Below are 23678 nucleotides of genomic sequence, written 5' to 3'. Positions count from 1 at the left end.
CCACCTCCCTTTTTTTTTTTTCTTATTTTCCTTTTCAGAAAAGTACAGTGTGGCCAGTGTGTTATTAGTTGCTTTTTTTTAAAAATCACATTTAATAAAATTTTAGGGTAGCAACCTTAAATCTGAAACACAGCAGCATGTAGAAATGGGATAACCTAGAGCAGCTTTGCTCTTGTCTCTGGGAGGCCATGCCATGGAATGCTCTGGAACCAGGGCCCCTGAGTGGAATCCTGGCTGGGCCACCCACTAGTGTGACCTTGGATGAGTTACCAAACCTCTGTCCACAGATTCTTCCCCTGAAAAATGGGAATAATAGTACCACCCTCAGAGCTCTTGTGTGGGTTAAATGAGTAGAAATGCCGGGAAAGCCTCAGAATAATGCCAGGAGCCACCAGCGGCTTGTGACTTGAGACCTGCATGCACCAGGGAGGGCATCTGAAGGCATGTGGCCATGCAGCCTCAGACCCGGTATTTCTGGACTAAATGAAAACTCCTCATTCTAGGGTCTCATTTTGTGATTGGTCTTCACTTACCTGTGATGCCAGAGCCCTGCCTTCCCCTTGTTGTTGCTCGCTGGAACTAACAGAGCCACAGCCCCCCAAAGTGTCTGACACGTCACCTCCTAGCTTTGCACCGACGGGCTCCTCAGGGGGGAGCCGAGTTTGTCCTGACTCTTCTAGCAGGTTTTGACAGCAGAATGGACAAGTGCTTGTGAACTCAGTGCTTCTGGAGAAGGAATGGGAATGAGTGGGAAGCCCTGGGTGGTGGGAGAAGGTGCAGGAGTGGACGTGAGGACGCTAGAGCAGGAAGGAGCTTTCCCCTGGCACTGGCCAGGGACTGCCTGCTGGTGGTTCTGGGGCCCTTGTGGTGGGTTCTCTTGGTCAGTGTGCAAAGGGGTCACGTGGGCTGCTTGTTTCCAAACTTCAGTTCCTGGGCTCACCTCCAGAGACTGAGCTCGGGCAGGCCCCATGGTGGGGTCTGAGGGCTGTGGTGGTTCAGATCCTTGGGGGGCGACGATTTGGGGGCCGTGACGGGGGCTTGCCCTGCAGACACAGCCTTCCAGCCACTTAGAGAAATGCTGACTGAGGGGAATATGAGGAGCTGGTAGAGGGCCTGGGGGCCTAACACCCAAGGTACCCACTGATGTCCTGCTCCTCGAGGGCACTCTTGAGAAACACTGCCAGCAAGTATTAGACCCCGAAGCTGCCTTTTTAGGTACACTATCATTTTCCGGTTGAAGATGAGACCCAGAGAGGTCCTGACTTTATCAAGGTCACACAGAGAATTAATGGCAGGACTCAGACTGCAACCAGGTGTCCTGGCTCCGCATCCAGTTTCCTCCTCACTACACACCTTTTTCTGAGGAGTGGGAGGTCAGCGAGGATGAAGGGGTGAGGCGAGTTAGTAACTAGAATTTAGGGAGCTGGACAAGTCCCATAACCCCAGAGGGCTCAGCAAGACAAAGAGTTTTGTCCTAGTTGGAAATGGAATCAGAATTAGTATAGGGGTAATCTTGGCTTTGAACTTAAATTGTCCAATAGTTCCTATAAAAATCACTAACAGCGTTACTTCTAAGCCCAGGATGTACCTACTTCCTGGACAAAAACCTTCTAAGTGAGGCTTCAGTTTTCACCCAGGGATGATTCAGATTTCCCCCTGGTAAGTTGCTGCTATTAGCTCTCGGCTGCTGTGAGGGGCTCCCTAGTGGGTGAAGGTGGGCGTGAGAGCAGGGGAGCTGCCCGCGGGGGCCCGGGACTGCGGCAGCGCGGGGCGGGCACTGCAGCCCCCGCCCTCCCGGCGCCCGCCCCGCGGCCGCTAGAGGGGGCTGTGCGGGCGCCGGGGCGCGGTCTGTCGTCAGCGGGCACAGGGAGGAGCGCGTTTCCTCGCAGCCCGGGGTGGGAGATGGATTTAGTTCTGATGGCAGCGCTGTAAGGGAGGCGCGGAAAGGAAAACTTTGTTAAGGAGCAGCAGCCTCGGTTGTCTGTGATCCCCACTGACCCGAAGAAGCAGGGAATGGCTGGGGGATTTCAGGCAGATGTGGGTAGAGAAACCCTTTCAGCCGCTCTGACAAGCGCGGGACTGCAGGAGGGGTAGGAAATATCGTCCTGCAGGTTAGCTGGGTGCATTTATTCAGCTGACTTAGAGGAGAATCCTACAGGGAAGACCAGAGATGGATGCGATGCCGCGCAGGAGGTAAGACCCTTAGGCTTGCCTTGGTTTTGTTAATTTTCATGGAATTCTCGAGCCTTCCGGCATCCCTCCCCTTCCCAGAGCTGCTGGGTCCAGACAGAGGAGTGCCCTCTCTGATTTTGTTTGCATCCGCGCTGCAGCCCTTCCCAGCGAAAGGGTATGTGTTTCACACCTACTGATTTCTGCTCATGTAACATTGGAGGTTTTTCAGAAATCAGGGCTGCCAGGCGCTGGTCTCCTCTTGGGGGGCCGTGGGCCGGTTTGTCTGGAGAACGACGTCTGCCTGGTGGTGCTTTCCTCTGGGTCCCTGCCTTCCTGCTTGGCCTCCGCCCTTGGCGCGCTCCCTTGGGGCCCAGGGGGCACCGCAGAGCGGTTGCAGCTGCAGGTGAGCAGGTGCCCGGTCTGCAGCCACCAGCATTTTGATAAAGCAACTAGCAGGTGACCAGTCCCCGGTCGATTTGGATTTTTGTGCAACTCAACCACTTTGGAGGGAAACAAAAAACCCCACGGTCCCTGAGGAGGTCTTGACAGTCTATTGATCTTACCTTCTGTCTCCTTTCCTCAGTTTCCCTGCCTCCCTCCCCTCCTCCACCCAGGGAGGCAGCGGGGAGTCCGGGTCCACATCTGCTGGTTTTAATATCCAGACCTCAGTACCTGGTGTTGGGGTGGGGGCAGGAGGGGGATGGGAAGGGCAGGCAGCTTTAGGGTGCTCAGCAGGCGCTCTGCTCTGGCCTACCGTCTTGCCTTTTTTCTTCTTGCCCCTAATCTCCATCCCCTAAAAATGAAAAAACTCCAGCCCACACCCTATCCAATTCTTCCAAAAACTCTCATTTATGTACAACATATGAGTATTGGTCATGTGTTTCTTTACACCCACTCCTCCCTCCTCTTCCAGTTTGTCGTCTAAGATTTAACTGACTCAAATGAGCCTAATAAATAATAGAAACCAAATTTCAGTTTCATAAATCAACGTTCTGTGTCTCCTGACTAACCCCTAAGGAGCGCTGGTCTGGCCTCCGAACAGAAGCAAATGCACTGGGGGTGGACTCAGCTCTTCTCAGGTTGGAGGATATGAAATGTTTAACTTGTGCAGCGTGAGGTGTTCTCATTATGGGATTTTGAAATTGTTTTAAGGGAAAGTACTTGGTCAAAATTTGAAGTGATATGGCTAAAGAAAGTAATTATAGAATTTCAGACTTGAAAGTACTCCTCCCACTAGCACGTAAATAATTTATAGTAGAGATTTTAAAAAGGGGTTTAATTATTTGTTAATAGTTTTACTTCATGATGCCCTGCCTTCTTTTTTGTAATGTGAGCAGACTCTTCTCAATGCCAGACCAGGATCTTGCCCAGCCCTCCTCACTGCCCCCAGTCTCCATTCTCCCTCCAAATAGGGCACAAGTGAAAGCAAACTGTCTCTTAGGATGTCCATATATTTGGGAATCCTCTAAAGCGAAATTCTTTTTGCCCTAAAATCCATAACTCTATGTTGGTTCTTAGATACTAGGTTGCCTAGATCCTAGAAAAGGGCTTGTCACATACACAATACACACAAGTGACTGAAACGACACACCACATGTAGTTTCTAGGCTTGGAGCAAATTTGCTCTAAGAATTAGCATAGTGCTGGACCTAGCAAACCTCAACTATTCTTTTTTTTTAAGATTTTATTTTTCATTTCTTTTTTCCCCCTTCTCCCCTCCCCTGCCCCCAGTTTTCTGCTCTCTCTGTCCATTCCCTGTGTGTTCTTCTGTGACCGCTTCTATCCTTAGCAGCAGCACTGGGAAACTGTGTTTCTTTTTCTTGCATCATCTTGTTGTGTCAGCTCTCCTTGTGTGCGGCACCGTTCTTGCGCAGGCTGCACTTTCTTTTGCACTTGGAGGCTCTCCTTACAAGGCCCACTCTTTGCACGTGGGGCTCCCCTACATGGAGGACACCCCTGCGTGGCAGGGCACTCCTTGCACGGATCAGTACTGCACATGACCAGCTCCACACGGATCAAAGAGACCCAGGGTTTCAACCGGGACCTCCCATGTGTTAGGCAGAAGCCCTAAGCCCTGGACCAAGTCTGCTTCCCCTCAACTGTTCTTAAGAGCTCACAGATGATCAAATGTTTGGCAGAGGGTTTAGTGTGAAGACTTTAAATATATATGTAAGACCTTGGCAAACATCTATTTATCACTTTGTTCTAAAGGGCTTTAAGGCAGTCTATAGGGATTCATAAAATATAGCAAGGCAGACTAAGAAGATGGGAAAGAAAGAAGGAAATTAAGTGTAGAGACATAAAATGGTATTAAGAAGGAGGCTAATACAAAAACACAAGGATAAGATCCTCTTCACTTGTTATGTTATGCAAGAATCATTCAACTGTAAATTTTCTAGCAGCCCACACAAAAAAGGAAATTGACCAGTCCATTCATGTTTTATTTATTCATTGTCTCATGCACTCACTTATTCCACAGACATTTGGTGAGGGCCTACTGTGCCAAGTTCTGTGAGAGGTACAGTGAAGCAGACAGACATCCTAATGGCACTTAATAGGGCAGAAAACAGACTGTCTCTTCAGATAGCACTTCAAACATTCATCAGGAAATCTCTCTAATGATCTTCTAATTACACACTGTGATAATAGCTATGAAGGGAGACACAAAATGTACCATGTCCAGAAGATGAAAACACAAAAGACACACTTCTTAAGGGAAGCACAACCATTCCTGATTCCAAGACCATGCTTTTTCCAAGCATGGTACATGTCATTTCCTTGTCAGATGTAAGGATTAGTTTCACAGGGTCATTTTTTAATGGAGTCCCTCTCCACGAGCTCCCGCTACCCTCCTGCAGCACCATCAGATTGGGCAGCATCTCTCAGCCCCTTCCTGGTTCTGAGAATATGTCTACCGAGGGGTCTGTGAATTATCTCAAATTAGTGGCTTCATTTTAATCATCCAGACGGCAAGCCTAAAACAGACGCTGGGGCCTCTATTTGCTGCTTATTTTCCCGGTTGAGCCTGGGGCAGACCTGGTGACCTTGGCTCACTGGCAAGGGTGAAGGGGAGAGGAGTATGAATAGAGGCGTGTGGGGAAGAGGAGGTGCCCAGGCTTGCACAGGCTGCACCTGGTGTCCACTGCCCTATCAGCAAAGAAAGGAGCTGTCTGATGCCAATTCTATCTTCACGTGGATGAAAGTTGCAGTAATTTCCTAGCAGCAGGTTTTGTAGTAAAAGCATAATGAAAAAGTTTCTGTTGCTATTTCCATAGTAATGGGTTAGATCTCCATTGAATGCAGGTCTAGGAATGCTGCAAAACCGACCTTGCGTCCAGTAGCCTGAGGCAGGTGGTTTGGTGTAATGGTTTAGGGGAGCCAGACTGCCTGGCTTCAGATCCTGCTTTCTCCTCACTAGCTGTGAGACTTTGGGCAAGTGATTCAGCTTTTCTGTTCTTCAGTCTCTCTTCTAATGTGGAGATTAGTTTCTGGTAAATCAGTATTTCATGATTAATGAGCAGATTAATAAGTTATGTGTGAGATGCGTAGAACATATGTAAGGTTCAATATATCTTAGCTATCACTATTTTCATTAGTATGTACTGATATCATTTGTGTGGTCATTCCAGGATGGTTTCATAGAGGTTTTCATTATGACATGACATTACCTTCATGGAGTAAATACATATTTGAAGTTAGTATTTTCCTGTACAACATATTTTGTGTGGTGTGTGTATTAATGAAGTCAAAACTTAGAAAAGGGAAGTGGACTTGACCCACTGGATAGGGCATCTGTCTACCACATGGGAGGTCCGTAGTTCAAACCTTGGGCCTCCTTGACCCATGTGGAGCTGGCCCACGTGCAGTCCAGATGCACGCAAGGAGTGCCCTGCCATTCAGGGTGTCCCTGCATAGGGGAGCCCCATGAGGAAGGAGTGCGCCCCATAAGGAGAGCCAAAGCGCGTGAGGGAAGACCCTGAGAGGGGCTTGGAGCCAACTCCCTCCTTCTGGTATCCAACCGCTAGGGGGTGTGTGCACCTTATCCCCCAAGCCCCAGGCTGACAGGTGGTGTTGACCCAGGAGTGGGGTCTTTCAGTTCTACAGACGCAGGCAAATCCCTCATTCCAGAAGTTTCAGTCCCACCTGGGAGACACCACCTGGCCACCACCTGTGGAACCAGACAGTGAGTAGCCACAGTGGAAGGGAGGGAGGGCGGGAAGGGAGCCGGTGTCGGGAGGCCCAGAACCCAGGACAAGCCTCTCCCCTGCCATCCCCAGGCCCCTCAGTGGGTCTGACCTCTTTAGAGGAGGGCATAATCTTTTTCTTTGTAATGTAGCTATATTAAGTATAATGTGCATCTCAAAGTGCACATAAAGTGCACAGTCTAATATGTTTTGATATGTGTACACCCATGAAACCATCACCACAATCAAGATGCTGAACACATTCACCACCTGCCCTACCTGCACCATAGTTTGTAACCCTTTGTAATCCCTCTGCTCAGTTTTCCCTCCTCCCCAGACAACTACGGCTCTACTTTCTGTCTCTGTGGATTAGTTCGCATTTTCTCCTTATAGACATATAAGGGATTGACTGGACATACTCTTTTTTTTCTTCTCTGGCTTCTTCCACTCAGCATAACTATCCTGAGTTTCACCCATGCCATGGCATGTACAGTAGTTCATTCATTTTTATTGCTGATCAGTGTTCCATTTAATTACTGAGCAGTGTTCCTTTTAATGGCTATGCCATGACTTACCCACTTAGCTGTTGACAGAATTTGGGTTGTTTCCACTTTTTGATTTCAAATAAAGGTGCTGTGATCATTCATCTATACGTCCTTTTATTGAATAAACTTTATTTTATCATGGGTAAATGCCTAGGAGTAGAATGGCTGGGTCATAGGGTATGTGCATGTTTAACTTTTTAAGAAACTGTCAAGTTGCAAAATGTTTGTAGGATTTGTAGTCCCACCCACGGAGATGAGAGTCCTTCTCCTTCACATCCTTTTCAACACTTGGGATGATGGGTCTTTTTCATTTCAGCCTGGCTAATAAGTAGGTAGGAGTGATATCTCATAGTGGTTTTAGTTTGCATTTCTCTAATTACTAATGATTTTGAGCATTTTACTTCGTGTAGTTAAATACGTCACTGAAAAAAGATTTATCCATTCAAACTCTTGTCTAAATAAAAAATGAGTGTGTCATCTTGTTGAATATTGAGAGTTCTTTATGTATTCTAGACACAAGTCCTTTCTCAAATGTGTGATTTGCAAATATCTTCTCTCAGTCTGCTTGCCTTGCCCGAGGTCATGAAGATATTCTCCCATTTTCTTCCAGAAATTTTAAAGTTTAGGTCAATGTTTCATTTTGAGTTAGTGTTTGTGTAAAGGCATGAGGTGTGGATTGAAGTTAATTTTTTAAAAGATTAATTTAATTAATTAATTTATTTATTCCACCCCCACCCCCCCCGCCACAGTTTTCTTATCTCTGTGTCCAGTTGCTGCGTGTTCTTCTGTGACCGATTCCATCCTTATCAGCTGCACCGGGAATCTGAGTTTCTTTTTCTTGTGTCATCTTCTTGTGTCAGCTCTCCTTGTTGCAGTGCCACTCCAGGGCAGGCTGCACTTTCTTTCATGCTGGGTGGCTCTCCTTACAGGGCACACTCCTTGAGCTTGGTGCTCCTCTACATGGCACGGCACTCCTTGTCCCCATGAGCACTGCACATGTGCCAGCTCGACACGGGTCAAGGAGGCCCAGGGTTTGACCACAGACCTCCCATGTGGTAGGTGGTCACCCTATCTGTTGGGCCAAGTCTGCTTCCCTAAAGTTCATTTTTATTTGTTTGGATATCACTATTCAATTGTTGCCGGGCCATCTCTTGAAAGGATTATGCCTTCTCCACTGAATTGCTTTTGCTTCTTTGTTGAAGATCAACCCTGACTTCCTGTTTCCGTTCTCACACCTCCAAAGGCCAGGTGGTCTCACACCTCCCCTAGCCAGGGCTTGAGGAATAGGGCAGGGGTCCTGAGGGTAGGATGGAACCAGGCAGTGACCATGGATGTGTGAAATTAAGTCCTTGCTCATGAGGAGAGCCAAGGGTGATGGCAAGACCAGGGGCAGTGGCAGGTGGGCTTGCTGGGAAAGACCCTGCAGAGGAAAGGGCTGCAGTTTCCTTAAACGGCCCTGGTGGCCAAGATCTCTCACTCAGGGCTCTCATATTCAAATTGCTCTGAAGGGACCCTTGTCCTCTGTTTTCTGTAGGGGTGCCCAGCCCTTTCAGAGGCGATTTCAGCTCAGAGGCCCCAGGTGACCTGAAGGTGTGGCACACCTGCATCATAGCACTGTGGATTGAACAGGGGCCTTCTGCCAGGAGCACCTATTTTGTTCCTATGGTTTTTCCCCCCCCTGGAATTCGTAATCAGAAAATATCTGTTCGTGGTCTACATGGTTTCAAGGAGTAACAATGATGAATCAAGAGGCTCAATGGTTGGTGTACAAACATAGCTCAGGACAAAACATGGGCCTTATTCATATCTTCTTTTTCTCAATGACTCTTCTAATGGTGAAATTTGTGTGGAATTAAACTTCAACAGCTCTAAACTATATAATGAGTTATTTTTAAGTTCATTTACAATGGCAGAAGAATCCAATCTCATCTGCATGACTCCTAGTGCGTGGGGGGTGTAGCTAGTTTACAGTAAACAAGAATTTCTATCCTTTGGGCCCTTTAGTTAATGTGTGATGGCTAATTAGGTCTTTGGCTAGTGTTTGGTCCAGGGTCAAGAATGCCACAGGCTGTGGAATAGGCATCTCTCCATGGAAATCTTTAGAACATGCTGGTCGATCTATATGCTTCCCTATGAAATGGGCCTCTTTGGCCGACCTCTGCATTTCCTCCCCTGAAGATTCCTACCGTTTTGCCAGGGGGCTGATGTACAGGAAGCTCTCCAGCTGTTTAAAGAGCATTCTAGCACCTGGGCTGTGGAGATGCAGATGCTGAAGTACAAGGTGGACAATGTCTGTTCTCAGATCCAGATGCTCAGCACCCACCTGGAAAAAACCAGTGCTGACATCCAGATGGTCAAAGGAGTTCTAGAGGATGCTGGCACCTGTTATATTGAGACCCAGAAGTTAAGGAATTCCTTGGAGGGGGCTGATGCTGAGATCCAGGGACTACAGAAAGCTCTGGAAGAGGCAAACCCATTGAATTCCCAGATCCAAGATTTCTAACAAAGCAGTTCAGAAAACACCAGCTTTGCACTCCACATGTTAAGCCAAGGCTTAGAAAATGCCAACACTGAAATTCAGGTGTTAAAGGCAGGTTTACACTACACAAATATGAGTTTACAAAATGCCAGTGTTCAGACCTACCTTTAGAAAGGCAGTCTGGGGAGTGGCAGTGTTTTAAGGACCCAGCACCAGGTGTTAAGCAGCAGTTTGGAAGGGCCCAATGCCGAGATCCAGAGGCTCTGGGGAGGTCTGGGAAATGCAAGTGCTTTCAATTCCCAGACCCAGCCCTTTATAAAAGGCAGTGTAGACAACAGCACTTTTGAGATCCAGTTATTAAGAGGTCAGTTGGACAGGGCTGATGAAGTGATTCAGTTGTTAAAAAGAGATTTGGAACTGCCATTGCCCAGACCCAAATGGCAAAGGACGATATGGAGCAGAGAAAAGCTGAGCTCCCAGGAGTAAGAGCAGAGTTGGAAAATGCCAGGGGAGAGTTAGAGACCCTAAAACAAGGAATGAAGGGTGCTGCCTTAAATTCCCAGACCCACATGTGAGAAAACAGCCTGCAGGAGGCACAGGCTGAGATATAGAGGCTACAAGTTAATGTGAGTAATATCAACATGCTACATGTGAAAATCCAGGAGCAGCAGAACAGCCCAGAGACCCTCTGTGCAGCCTGTGCTTCACAGGATCAGCTACAAAGGAACCAAAGTAAGTGGTAGGGAGGGTCCCCCATGTAGGGGCACCCCACGTGCAAGGAGTGCGCTCCATAAGGAAAAGGCACCCAGTGCGAAAGAAAGTGCAGCCTGCCCAGGAATGGCACCACCCACACTTCCCGTGCTGCTGACAACAACAGAAGCGGACAAAGAAACAAGACGCAGCAAATAGACACAGAGAACAGACAACCAGGGGAGGGTGGGGGAATTAAATAAATAAATAAATCTTTAAAAAAAAAGAGATAAACAGCCTCCCACCCATAGCCCACATCCTAATAGCCATAAGTGAGATGTGTATATTGATTTCTTGGCCTGTATTTCTTTTTTTTGTTTTAGGGTTTTCTTGCTTTGCATCATTAGAAGCCAGCATTAAATAACATGTCCTACCTTTTTGGAATTTACTGAGATTTTCTTTGTGGCTTAGTGCATGTTCATTTTCTAAAAATGCTCCATAGGCTAAATATTATTAGATTCAGATTGTAGTTTTTATTATTCAAATAGTCTAAAATGAAACTTATGTTTTGTCTACTCAATGAATCAATTTCTCTGAGAATTTTTTTAACTCTCCTAGTATGATGATCATTTTGCCACTTTGTCCTTCTATTTCTAATAGCTTTTGCTGTATATATTTCAGTGTTACTATTCAATATGTAAAGATTTATAACCACTAAATCTAAAGACTTCTTTATATTTTTTAGGAGGTACCAGAGATTGAACCCAGGACCTCGTATATGGGAAGCATTGGCTCAACCACTGAGCTACACCTGCACTCAGAAATTCTACTTTTTAACCAATATTCATTCATCCAAGGAATATTTATTTTACCCCTACTATGTAGCAAACACTCTTCTAGGTTTCAGGGATTCATCAGTGAACCAAACAGATAAAAAGCCCCACCTCCAATGAAGCCCGTGTTTCATAAGGAGGCGAGGTAGTGAGCAGCTCAAGTTCCTCCTCAGAGCCGCAGGAAGGAGTCCTGTGGAGATGGAAATCTGGGGGTGTGACAGTCTAGAGGAGCAGGCAGCTGTGCATCATTAACCCAGCCCCCTTAGCCAGGGGCTTTCCAAAGATACCGGGAGAGGGGGCCTGTAGGAGGCAGGTGGGCCTGAGGGGATGCCCACCATACACCCCCTACCTGCTAATGCCCAGGGCCACTTCTCAGGCCTGGAATGGCCCCTTTGCTCCTTCTGAAGAATGCTGAACATTTCCCAAAGGAATGTCCAGAATGCATAATTAAGTTCTCTCTGGCCTGACTGGAGCCATCTGAGGAGACAGTGACCTCTCAGGTGACCTGGAGGGAAGTCATCAGTTTGTCCTGTGGAATGCCTGCTCTGCCCTGCCTCCTCTGTGGGAAGCCTGCACAGCTGTCACCCTCTGTGAATCTGCATTGGTGGATGGACATAGGCCACCATCCTGGTGTCCACAGTCTTTTCTCCCAGACCTATTTTTCAGTCTTTCTGAGTGTGATGACCCAATCTTCAGGTTGGGGTCCCACACATTGTGATATAGGGGAGAGCCTGACCCTCACATGGGGGAAGGAAGACATAGACGTTATGGTTGCCAAGAAATGGTCTCTCAGGCCTGCTTTTCTAGGGTGGGAAGCACTTTGTAAGGGAAGAAAGTAAACACAGTCTGGAGAAAGGTATAACAGCATTTTGAGGATGAGCAAAATCACTAGCTTAGAGGGATATCTGCACTTGCTTATGGTCAGCCACCTTGAGTGTCTTCTACCAACTAATGCCCCAGCTCTCTGGTGCTCTAAAATTCTTACAACACTTATACCCACCCTTGGACCTGAGCAAATTCCAGGCAGCCAAGGACACTGGCATGCTTATCCTTTTTGTAGGTCTTTGTATTGCTCTCACTTACAACAGCCAAGTGGCTTTATCTCTACGGCCAGCATTTCTTGCTGTAGTTCAAAGCCAAGCAACCCCAGAAAACCTACTCCATGGCAAGTCTCAGGCCCCGGTGAGAATCATGGAAACCTGAGGCAGTCTGAGAAGGTCTTGGGAGGCATGAGGGCCCATGCGATTCAGGATAGAGGAGGGCCCTGCCAGCTGCATCTCACAGGAGGGCATGCCAGCCTCCTTCTGCAGGACAAGGCCCCAAGCATAAGGGTGTCCACAGAAAGGCTCTCTTAGCTCCCCACTGTCCTTCCCAAAGCAATCTACACTTCACTAACTCGAATCTGCCCCCAAAGCCCTGTTTTTGTTGCAATCTTGCCTTTTTAGATCTAACAAGCATTTCCCAATGCCAGCTGTATAGGTTCCAGGGCTTGGATGCCAGGCCCTTTTCAAGGTGGCTCTACTTCTTCTGTGGGGGCCACTGGAACTTAGCCCTCCACCTAAGTGTCCCCTTAACCAGCTCTGATGTCCTCTAGGATTTCTCAAAACAGTAGAAGAGCTTCTGGGCTTTCTGTGTGACTGATCGGCCATCATTACCATTGTGCTGTCACTTGCAATATGGTGGGAGTTCTGTGAGGCAGGGAGGTGGATGGTCATATACCCAGGTTCTGAGGTCAGTCTGTTTGTGTCCAGTCCCAGGTTTGTCTCTTACTGGCTGGGAAAGCCAGCCATTTGACTGGCCTACCTCACTTTACTCTTCTGTGAAATGGGGATAATCATAGTTCCTCCCTCATAGGGCTGTTATAATGATTAAGAAAGTTAATTTATATGATGAATTTGGAACAGAGCCTGGCACATGCATCCCTTGAATAAGCATTCGGTGTCTTCATTCCATGGTTTAATTGACTCTGCTACGACTCTCTGAGGAAATTTCTATTAGTAATAGCTTGTGCATAAATTCGAAATTGTTTCCAAGTGTACCTAATCTCTAGAAATCCAAATAAGTAATATAGACCCTATAGATTTTGAATGTTCAGAAAGGAAGTAAGACTGAATGTGTATTCAAGCTTGCATCCAGAGGAGATTTGGAGGATATGCTAAATTCAACTTGGCTTGGAATGTGGGGAATATGTGTTAAATCAAGCTTACCTGCAGGAAATAACTTAATACTCAGATAAAACCCTTGAAGAAACTAACAAAAGTCTTTTTGCATAGAAGCACTGTTTGTCTCCCTACTTACTTCCTCTGTATAAAAGGGACCAAAGAATTCTATTTGGGGCTTGGTTTTTATTAGGACAGGAGTCTGCCGAGTCTGGCCAATTGAAATAAATCAACCTCCTTCTCAGAGTTCTCATTTCCTGGCCTTTGACACCGTGTACACCCGACTTCTCTACTGCATCTCTGGGGGCTTGTGTGGGATTGTCCTGAGAAGGTAAGAGGCAGGAACAGTTGTTTGCCCCTCCCAGACATCTCTGAGGAGGCCTGGAGGGCCTCAGCAAAGCTCAGCCCTGGGCGCCCCTGGACACCCCATTTGAGTCCAGAAAGAAGTTGTGATCTTCACTGGAGCCCTCCCGGATGAACTGGAGGCACCAGAGGGTCTGAGAGACCCTGAGAAAGAAACAAGGAGCTCTACAAGTCAGACTGGTAAGACCCCCGGGGGACATAGTGCAGGAAAATCCTAATTCTAAAATTAGGAGGGAGCCTGATCAACTCTCTAAAAGGGGAGGCCCTAGTACTCCTGAGAATACAGGAGGAAGCCATCTCCTCTCCAGGTCTGAGGAAAGGAAAGGGGGGTGGTTGTGTGCGTGTGCTTGCGGCAACTGAGTGTGATGCAGAAAATCACTTCTGCAGGTTGAGTGAGGAGTCCTGATCCGCGGTGACCTCATATGATCAAGGGTGGTTTGGGGGTCCCTGCAAAGGGGCCCTCTTCCAAATTGGGTCTTATACCAATCTGCTAAGTTTAAGAGGCACCGAAAACTCCTGCAAGGGACTTGGCCAGAGACATATGAAGCGTAAGGCTTGAGTGACTGTTGTACACCGTCGGCACAGGGTGGAAATGGGAAACAGGCACAGTAAAACCCCATTACGTTGTATGCTGAAAAACTTCCCCCGTGCATTCTGTGAAGATGTGTATGGCATAAGGTTCCAGCCAGGAAAGCTTAGGATCCTTTGTGAAGTAGAATGGCCAACTTTCAGCGTGGGCTGGCCCCAGGAGGGCACTTTAGATCCCTGGATCATCCATAAAGTCCACGATGCAGTAACTGGAAATCCAGGGCATCCAGACCAATTCCCCAACATCGATGCTTGGGAAAATGCTGTGAGCTAAAACCCACCTTGGTTAGGGAAGTGCATGACTAAGGAAGCTAGACTTTGCCTAATACAAAAACTGAGGACTGCCGTCCCAGGCACCAGACCAAACAATCACCATGCAAAAGGCCCAGAGAAAGTGCGTCCCAAGTCCAGTGCCAATCCGCCCATCTTAGAAGGGACATATGAACATGAATTCCCATGGCCTTATGCGATGACTCCTGCCCTGGCAGTACTAAGGAATGAAAATGAGCTAGGCTCCTGAGCCAGTGCCACGTTGTCATCATCCGATTGGGGAAGTGCGACGCCCACACCATCCTCGCCGCTGCTTTTATCACCATCAGAGAGGGCACCTATACCATCCCTGCAGTTGCCTTTACCGCCATCGGCACCTGAGAGGCCTACGCCACCCCTGCAGCAACTTTTACCGTCTCCGCATTGGTCTTTGGCACTTTCCACAATGTAAAATGCAGACCAGCTGCTTTTATGGCCGGTTGCCCCTGGCAACACCACTGCAGCGCTGCCCATCAGTCAGGAGGGAGACACTGAGAGGCGGCAACTCAAACCACGGGGAGCCCCAGGGGCTGAGGGAGCAGAGAGAAAGGCTGCCTTCCAGCTACCTCTCCTTGAACCCCGACCCCAATTTTTTATGCAGATGACCAGGTTCAGGGGGGAACCACACATTCATCTATCAGCCCTTTAGGACAACAGACCTCTTTAACTGGAAAAGCCATACCCCACCATTCTCGGAGTAGCCTCAGGCCATGGCAGACCTTTTCCAGTCCATCACACAGACCCACAACCACCTGGGCTGATTGTAAACAACTTATAATGACTTTATTTAACTTTGAAGAAAGAATGCATGTCACACAGGGAGCTCTAACCTGGCTTAGAGAGCACCCACCAGAGGGAACTTTGGACAGTGATCAATATGCCCGCTTGCAGTTCCCAGAGGAGGACCCCTGCGGGATCCGAAGAGTGCTGCCAGGCTCAGCCAACTAGAAACATTGCACAGGGCCTTAGTTGAAGGATTCAGGGCAGGGAGCCACTAGGCAGTGAATATGGCAAAAACCAGTCAAATTCTATAGGCTCTGGATGATAGTCTAGCTCAGTTCTATGAGAGATTGTGTGAAGCGTTTCATGTATACACGCCTTTAACCCAGATGCTCCTGAGAGCCAAACAATGGTCAATGCAGCATTCACTGCCCAGTCACAGACTGACATCCAAAGAAGGCGGCAGAAGTTGGATGGGTTTGCTGGAATGAATATCTCTCAGATCTTGGAAGTAGCTACTAAGGTCTATGTCAACTGTGATGTAGAAACAAGAAGGGAAGAAAATCAGAAGATGAAAATATAGGCAGATCTTCTAGAAGCGGCAATGGTGGAAAAATCCATTCCTGTGTCAAGGAGAGTAACCTGGCAAGCCCCAGCCCCAAGGAGAGGGAAAGGCCCACGTCTAGGGCAAAATCAGTGTGCATACTGCAAAGAGGATGGGCATTGGAAGGAAGAGTGTCCCAGCCGGCCACTTGACCCGGCCTCTGCAGTGAAAACATTAGCCTGAAAGGCTAGTGGGGCATCACAACCCGAACGCTGGGTCCCTAAAGGTTCAGGAAAAAACCCTGCAAATCAGATCATTGGGCTGGCAGGAATGGAGGACTCTGATAGAGATTATTAGGACAGACCGGGTTCCTATTCTCTCAGCCCCAAAGGGCCTATGGTCAGAGTCCAAATTGGGGGCCACACCATACATATGATGGTTGCCACTGGGCTCAACATTCTGTCATGACCAAGCCTGTTGGGCCTCTATCAAAGAGACAAGCCACTATCGTAGGGGCAGCTGGCAAAAGTCCCCAACGGCCCTTCCTTCAAGCCAGGACCTGCACATTGTGGGTATGGAGGTCACTCACAAATTCCTTTACCTTCCAGAATGGCCAGTCCCCCTCCTGGGTTGAGACCTGCTGTCAAAACTGCAGGCTCAAATTACCTTTGATGCCACAGGGAAATCCACACTGACACTGGGGCCATAGGACCCTCCGAAAATAGCACTAACCCTTCCTCTGCAGGAGGAATGGAGACTGTTTTGCCTCAGTGAGACTGGCCAATCCATGGCCACACAGCTCCCCTTTGAAGATGTGCCTGAAGTAGGGAGAAAGGGTAACCCAACAGGGATGGCAAGTGACATTCCTCCAATCATTATTGAAATAAAGGCTACTGCCAGTCCAGTAAGCATAAGGCAATATCCAGTTCCGTTCAAAGTGCAAGAAAAGGTCCAGCTACATATTCAGAGATTACTGAATGAAGGCATATTGAGGCTGTGCCAGTCTCCATGGAACACCCCACTCTTCCCAATTAAAAAGGTTGATGGGGATTACCACCCAGACCAGGACTTAAGAGCAGTTAATTTGGCAGTAATAACCCTTCATTCTGCGGTTTCTAATCCATACACTCTTCTCAGGTTAATACCCTCATCAGCAATCTACTTTTCATGCCTAGATCTCAGGGATGCCTTCTTCTGCATTTGGGTAGCACCCCAGAGCCAGCCAATTTTTGAATTTACATGGGAAAATCCAAACTCAGGTGAAAAGCAGCAGCTTACATGGATGCGATTGCCTCAGGGATTGAAAAATGTACCCACTATTTTTGGACAAGCCCTGGTAAGTGATCTCAAATCCTTTAAAGCAGAAAGCCATAACGGTTTTCTCCTCCAATATGTAGATGACCTCATTCTTGGAAGTTCCACCTACCAAGACTGCGCTGGTGGAGACCGTGGTCTTTTAAATCATCTACAGCAAAAAGACTATCAGGTGTCTAAGAGAAAAGCCCAAGTCTGCCTACCTCAGGTCAAATATCTAGGTTATAAAATAACACAGGGGTGCCATGAATTGGGCCTTGAAAGAAAGAAAGTGATCTGTAGTCTCCCTGAGCCCAATACCCACCAGAAGCTGTGAGAGTTCTTTGGGGTGGCTGGAGTCTGCTGCAATCAGATCCCCAATTTTGGGGTCCTCATGCGCCCTTTATATGAAGCTGCAAAGGAGGGAGATCATGATCCCCCGCTCTGGGAAGCCCACAGAAAAATGCTTTCACTGCTCTCAAACAAGCTCTAATGGAAGCACTGAGCCTCAGACTTCCAGAATTCACTAAGCCATTCTACTTCTATGTTCACAGCCACCAAAGCATCGCAGTAGTAGTACTCACTCAATACCTCAGTTCCTGGCAAAGACCTGTAGCGTATCTATCCAAACAACTGGACACTGTAGCCCAGGGATGGCCCTTGTGATTGCAAGCCATAGCAGCTGCAGCCATGCTTACAGTAGAAGCTATAAAATTAACTCTCGGGCAGCCTATAATTGTCTGGGTTCTGCATGCAGTAATCACAATCTTAGAAGCCAAAGGAACACATTGGCTTGCTAACAGCTGCCTGGTGAAATATCAAACCCTATGATGTGAAAATCCATCCATCCAGCTGGAACTTGTATAAACCCTAAATCCCGCCACCCTGCTACCCGTGGAGCCAGGTGTTCCAGCCCATAACTGCCTGGAAACATTGCAAGAAGCATATTCCAGCCAGACCTCCAAGACCAGCCACTGGCAAATCCTGACATGGAGTTCTTCACAGATGGGAGTGGCTTTATGCAGGGCAGCAATAGCTGAGCAGGATAAGCTGTAGTAACATGTGAGACCACAGTAGAGGATCAGTGCCTCCCAGATAACACATCAGCACAGAAAGCTGAACTCCTTGCCCTCACCGGAGCCCTGCAACTTGCAGCTGGAGCCAAAGTTAACATCCACACAGACTCCAAATACGCCTTCCTTACCCTGCATGTGCATGGAGCCTTTTACAAACTAAAAGGACTCACTACCTTGGGAGGGAAGGGCATTAAATAAGGCACACAGATTCTGGAACTACTAGAAGCAGTTTGGAAACCTGTCAAAGTGGCTGTAATGCACTGTAAGGGACACCAGGCAAGCCACAGCCCCAATGCCCAGGAAAATCGGAGGACGGATGCTGAAGCAAAAAGAGTGGCATGGGAAGGATCCCTATCTGAAATCCTGGCCACTGCTCTCATTTCTCAACCTCTTAATTGTCAGAACCTCCAGTATACACTGCATGCTCTCGGCCTGCAGCCTCTGAGTCACTGAGAGCCACAATATACTCAAGCTGAGAGAGTGGATACTCTCTGAGGGTGGCACACAAGGAGAAAATGGATGGTGGACATGGCCTGATCACAGAATAGTTGTGCCACAAGTATTAGCAGCACCTGTAGTTCAAGACGACCATGAGAGCACACACTTGGGAAAAACCCATCTTAAGGAAGTGTTAGAAAGATTCTTCTACATCCCAAGACTAGTCGCTATCACCCATGCTGTACACCAGTGGTGTGTGGCATGTACAAAAAATAACGCTTGCCAGGGGCCCATAGGAGCTCCAGGAGTCCAGAGAATTGGCAGTATGCCTCTTGAAGATCTAGTAGTTGATTTCAGTGAAATGCCATGATCTGGAAGCTATAAATATTTCCTACTCCTTGTTTGCACATTTTCTGGCTGGGTGGAAGGCTTTCCCATGTGAACAGAGAAAGCTGAAGAAGTAGCCAAGGTTCTCCTCAGCGAAATCGTTCCTTGCTATGGGCTACCCCTCTCAATTGGCTCTGATAGGAGACGTGCCTTCATCTCAGAAATCACACAAAAGATTGCAAAGACACTGAGCATCCAATGGAAACTGCACACGGCTTACCATCCTCAGAGCTCAGGAAAAGTAGAGTGCGTGAACCATACCAGAAAGACTTATATTGCTAAGATTTGCCAAGAACCTGTGCTAACATGGGTGCAAGTACTTCCAAGTGCTCTCCTATAAGTTAGAGACAGCCCAAGCTGAAAACTAAGCCTAACCCCTTATGAAATCCTCTTTCGGAGGCCCCTCCCTTAATCAGAAATATAGAAGGGGATCTTAGAGAAAGAGGAAACTTATCAATAGCTCAGCAGATGACCAGCTTAGGAAAAACCCTACAGAGCCTGCATCACTGGGTCCAAAAAAGGGCCCCATTAGCTTAAGCAGTGCTGTACACCCGTACGAGCCAGGAGACGCAGTTTGGGTCAAGGACTGCAAGTCAGCTCCACTAGCCCCTCGATGGCAAGGGCCCCATCTTGTCATTTTATCCACCCCCACTGCAGTTAAAGTAGCTGAAATCACCCCGTGGATACAGCATAGCCGAGTCAAGCGAGCTGCCCCAGAGTCCTGGACCTGTATTCCAGATACCCACAGCTCAACCAAACTCATCTTGTGAAAAAAAACAGAACACCAAGCCCTGCTCCAGTCACACCCCAGAAGCTGACTGGTTCACGCACTGCTGAAGATTGAGGATGGAACACCCAGCCCTGCTCCAATCACACCCTGGAAGCTGACTGGTCTACAGACATGAAGAATAGGAATCCGGTTTAATCCATTACAATGCGCCTTTGGCTATTTTTCCTACTTCTAGCCCTGACCCTCCCCTGATTCCAGGTCAACACCACAGAGTGTGAGCCTTGTGTTCAAAAGGTGCGTACAGGGACCCATGTCAATACCACATTAATATGTCATAGCCATTACACCTGCAAAGGCCAGGTAACCACCTGTCAGTTTCAGGGAATCTCCTGTAGTGTCTGTAACGCGTCTGGCCAAATAACCTGCTATGACCCTAGACCCCCAACAGTCTCCCATAAATGGGAAATAAGAGTGCTTGATCAACATGGGCAGCTACTTTCCTCTACCTCCGTCACTAGCCAGAAGCAACGAGCGTCCCTCCTATTTGACGCATGTCAAGTTATAGACTCCGGGATACCATGGAACACAGATTGTGGAGGGCTCAGCTGGGAGCAGACCTGTACTCATAACAAAAAGTATATGTGGAAATGTAAAGGGAAGCCCAAGGAGGGGGGCTTTTGGTGGAAATACATAGGTGCATGCTACTGCCCCTCCTGGTCCTGTGTCACCTGGGCCACCTGCAACACAGACACAGCTAAACAAACAGCCATCCTCACCAAGGGGTATGGCCCCGGCTAACTGTCCACGTGGTCCATGTAACCCCTTAAACCTCACCATCCTTAAACCTGAATCCTGGCAGACTCAGGGAGACCAAATGGGCCTCGGCATTGATGGTAAAGGAATAGACCCAGGAGCCGACATCTGGGTTGGGTATCGGGAATACCCACTCACAAGTCAAGCCCATTCTGTGTTCCACTCCTTCTATGAAGAAATCGAAAGGCCCTGTTCCATCCCACAAGCAGCAAGAAACCTCTGTATAAGCCTGGCTGAAGTGGTGGGGGCAGCCTTAAATGTCTCCTCATGCTAGGTATGTGGAGGTACTAATATGGGAGACCAATGGCCCTGGGAAACCAGGGAATACAATTACCGCCAACCATATAATGCAACTGAACTCCCGGCTGTCCCCCGAGATAGTATGTGGCCCTTGCAAACTTCTGTCATAGGGAAATATTGTGCTTCAAGGGCCTGCCTAAGATCCTCTATAGTTGTTGGAAACCTAACATGTACATGGGGAAACTTCCAAAATTATACCACAAATACAACCGAGCCTTGGGGAATATGGAACGAATCTGACCTTGTTCTCATAAATCGTACTTTCCCCAAATTTATCGCAGTGTGGAACTCCACCACAAAGGGCCCCTTTACTGCCCCAAATGGTTTGTACTGGATTTGTGGGACGGTTGCTGGGTAGAACTTCTGCGAAACTGGTGTGGTACTTGTATGCTCAGTACAATAAAACCCTCCTTCACCCTTATTCCCTTAAACAGAAGGGAAAGAGCTAAGCCAGCCAGTATATCAAAACATAAGAGATAAAAGGGCTGTCATTACCTAGGGAAGTGAAGAACGGCCCCCTGAGCATATAATCCTATATTGGGGCAGAGAATGGCATGTGGGGTTATCGAAACCCTATCTATATGCTAAACCGAATCATCCACCTACAAACTGTGGCAGAGATAATAACTAATGAAACTGCCCATGCACTAAACTTACTAGCCCAACAGCAAACTAAATTCAGAAATGCTCTCTATCAAAACCGTCTTGCCCTAGACTATCTCTTGGCAGCTGAAGGGGGAGTTTGTGAAAAGTTCAATCTCTCTAATCGCTGCCTTGAATTAGATAGCACTGAAAAGGTTACTGATGAAATTACAAGCAAAATAGAAAAAATTGCTCATGTCCCAGTGCAAACCTGGATTGGTTGGAATTTAAATAATCCCTTTGGAAGCTGGCAGTCAATAGTAAACAATTTCAAGCTTCTACTGGGAATAATTGCCTTCCTCATAGGAGCATGCACCATCCTTCCTTGCCTCCTCCCTTTCATCGTAAACAGATTGTGCACCCTAATAAATGGTATAGTAACAAGGCAAACAGCTGCCCATCTCATGGCTCTATATACATACCAGTCAGTCCGGAGGGACTCAGACAATAGTGATGCTGAAACTTAATAACTTAAGCTTGGCCTCAAAGGGGGGAATATAATATAGCCTGTGCATCAATTCAAAATTGTTTCCAAGTGTACCTAGTCTCTAGAAATCCAAATAAGTAATAAAGGCCCTACAGTCTTTGAATGCTCAGAAAGGATGTAAGACTGAAAGTGGATTCAAGGTTGGATCCAGATGAAATGTGGAGGATATGCTCAATCCAAGCTGGCTTGGGATGTGGGGAATATGTGTTAAATCAAGCTTATCTGGAAGAAATAATCTAATACTCAGATAAAACACTTGAAGAAACTAACAAAAAGTCTTTTATACAGGCACCATTTTTCTCCCTACTCTTATTTCCTCTGTATAAAAGGGACCAAAAACTTTGATTGGGGCTCAGTTTTTATTAGGACAGGAGTCTGCTGAGTCTGGCCAATCGAAATAGATCAACCTCCTTCTCAGAGTCCTTGTGTCCTGGCCTTCGATATTGCATACACCCAACTTCTCAACCACATACACCCTACTTCTCTAAACAATTCAACCCCATTTTACAGATGGGAAGCTGAGGCCAAGAATTTGGATGACTTGCTCAAAGTGCATATGAACCCCGGTGCTGTAAACACTCTTTCCCCTCTGACCACGAAGGCGTCCACCCTCGCCTGTAGCCCCCAGACCCTGCTTAAACGTCTGCTCTTCTGCTAGGCCATGCAGGTGCCAGGAATTGGCCAGGTAGCTTTCTGCATCCTGGCAGGGCTCGAGGCCTACTGGCTGCTCCAGCACAGGAAGGTCTTGGCCTGAGGGTCTCTGTGGGGAACTGAGCTTTTCTCAGTTTCCTGGGATGATGGCCTATGGGAGCGCCTGCTTGTCTGCTGTTCTTCTCTGGTCTTTGCCTAGAGGCATGTTTGACCTCTGTTGACTCTACTAGTGTCACCAAGAGAATAACCCTGGCTCCTCCCATGGGGGCAGGGCAGGAGGGGCCCCAAGCAAAGTGAAATATGGAGCCTGGTAAGCAGGACCACCTGCAGGGAAGGGTGGACCAGGAATGTGTGACTGGGGGGCAGCTTTGGGGGGAGTCCCCTCATACCTCATGGGAAAAGAACTGCAGTGGAGGTGGCAGACCTGAGTTCTAGACATAGGTATTCTGGACAAATTTTTTTTAAAATTTATATAAATCTTGTTCCCTCATCATCTTTTGGTGTGTCACTTTGCTACACAGGGGCCTGTGCCTCTTGGCAGGCCTGGGAAGCCTTTCTTTTTTTAACCAGGAGGTCCTGGATCAAAGCCCAGTCCTCCCCATGGTAAACGGGAGCTCTACTGCTTGAGCCACAGCTGCTCCCCTTGATCCTTTCTTTACATCACTCTTTGCCTTCTCTTACTAAGTCTGCTTTGTGGAAACTCTTTCATGCCTTCCCTGATACGAGGAGAGAATCAGACCTGTGTCTGAGCCAAACCTGATCAGTGGGAGGGGTGGTGCCTGAGGGGGTTGGTCATCTCAGCTGGGTCCCAGGGCAACAGATGGAGGAAAGACACCTGAGGTGGATCCGCTGAAGCATGCGCAGGAGAGAGGGCAATTCTGCTGAGTCTCCAAGAGGAGAATGATGTGGCTTGGGCCACTTAGCCCCATCCAGCGTGTCTTTCTCCACTGCAGAGGCAGGAAGGCCCAGCTTCATTTCCCAGAATCCCATGTGTCCAGGATTCCGGACACCAGTCAAGATGATGTAAGTAGAAGCAGTTGTGTGAGACTGAGGAGGCGGTGGAATGCAGGCAGGACTCATCTTTCTGCCTTTTTGTCTATTTTCTGTGGACCAGCAAGGTGGTGGAGATGTGAAGTTCGCCGTATCCACTCACTAGCTTTGTGGGTGTCAGGTGGCAGCTGTAGTGGCAGAAGCTTCCTGAACACGGAGCGCAGCGTTGGTGGTATGTCCTTGAGCTCAGAGCTCCAGTAACAACATCACAGACAGGTGCTCCAG

The 23678-nt window shown here is 47.9% G+C and overlaps 1 pseudogene; it reads left to right on the top strand.

The window, feature by feature from the left end:
• The window catches only part of LOC131273753 (factor in the germline alpha-like), a 44041-nt pseudogene extending 21535 nt beyond the window's left edge, over window positions 1–22506 (top strand).
• The last annotated feature ends 1172 nt before the right edge of the window (window positions 22507–23678 follow it).

Source organism: Dasypus novemcinctus, chromosome 17 (assembly GCF_030445035.2).
Source record: "Dasypus novemcinctus isolate mDasNov1 chromosome 17, mDasNov1.1.hap2, whole genome shotgun sequence".
NCBI lineage: Eukaryota > Metazoa > Chordata > Mammalia > Cingulata > Dasypodidae > Dasypus > Dasypus novemcinctus.
Note: the sequence above shows the minus strand (reverse complement) of the source record. Positions and strands in the feature narration are given on the sequence as shown.